This window comes from Arachis ipaensis, chromosome B8 (genome assembly GCF_059453495.1).
Source record: "Arachis ipaensis isolate K30076 ecotype BB chromosome B8, ASM5945349v1, whole genome shotgun sequence".
Lineage (NCBI taxonomy): Eukaryota > Viridiplantae > Streptophyta > Magnoliopsida > Fabales > Fabaceae > Arachis > Arachis ipaensis.
This window is the reverse complement of record NC_142443.1, coordinates 104,502,701-104,503,596: the sequence shown is the minus strand read 5'-3', so window position 1 is coordinate 104,503,596 and position 896 is coordinate 104,502,701. Positions and strand designations below refer to the sequence as shown.

The 896-nt window shown below is 42.2% G+C and overlaps 1 non-coding gene across 1 annotated transcript; it reads left to right on the top strand.

Annotated features, from left to right (window-relative positions):
• The first annotated feature begins 383 nt into the window (after nt 1–383).
• LOC148549092 (small nucleolar RNA R71) lies at nt 384–491 on the top strand. The gene has a single exon (XR_015898087.1). It is a non-coding gene; the product is annotated as a small nucleolar RNA R71 (small nucleolar RNA).
• The last annotated feature ends 405 nt before the right edge of the window (nt 492–896 follow it).

Below are 896 nucleotides of genomic sequence, written 5' to 3'. Positions count from 1 at the left end.
ATGTAATTCACCTCTTCCATTGTAGGGTTCTCAGGATCATAAGCTTCTTCAGGGGAAGCTTCCTTAGTACTGCCTGGTGCAGCTTGTATTCCAACCAGACTCTGAGAAATCATATTGACTTACTGAGTCAATATTTTGTTCTGAGCCAATATGGCATTCAGAGTATCAATCTCAAGAACTCCTTTCTTCTGAGTTATCCCATTATTCACAGGGTTCCTTTCAGAAGTGTACATGAATTGGTTATTTGCAACCATCTCAATGAGTTTCTGAGCTTCTACAAGCGTCTTCTTCAGATGAAGAGATCCTCCAGCAGAGCTGTCCAATGACATCTTGGACAGTTCAGACAGACCATCATAGAGGATTCCTATGATACTCCATTCTGAAAGCATGTCAAAAGGGCACCTTCTGATCAATTGCTTGTATCTTTCCCAAGCTTCATAGAGGGATTCACCTTCCTTCTATCTGAAGGTTTGGACTTCCACTCTAAGCTTACTCAATTTTTGAGGTGGAAAAAACTTTGCCAAGAAGGCATTGACTAGCTTTTCCCAGGAGTTCAGGCTTTCTTTGGGTTGTGAATCCAACCATGTCCTAGCTCTGTCTCTTACAGCAAAAAGGAAGAGCATAAGTCTGTAGACTTCAGGGTCAACCCCATTGGTCTTGACAGTGTCACAGATTTGCAAGAATTCAGCTAAGAACTGATGATGATCTTCCAATGAAAGTCCATGAAACTTGCAATTCTGTTGCATCAGAGAAACTAATTGAGGCTTAAGCTCAAAGTTGTTTGCTCTAATGGCAGGGATTGAGATGCTTCTCCCATAAAAGTCGGGAGTAGGTGCAGTAAAGTCACCAAGCACCTTCCTTGCATTGTTGGCATTGTTGTTTTCGGCTGCCATGGT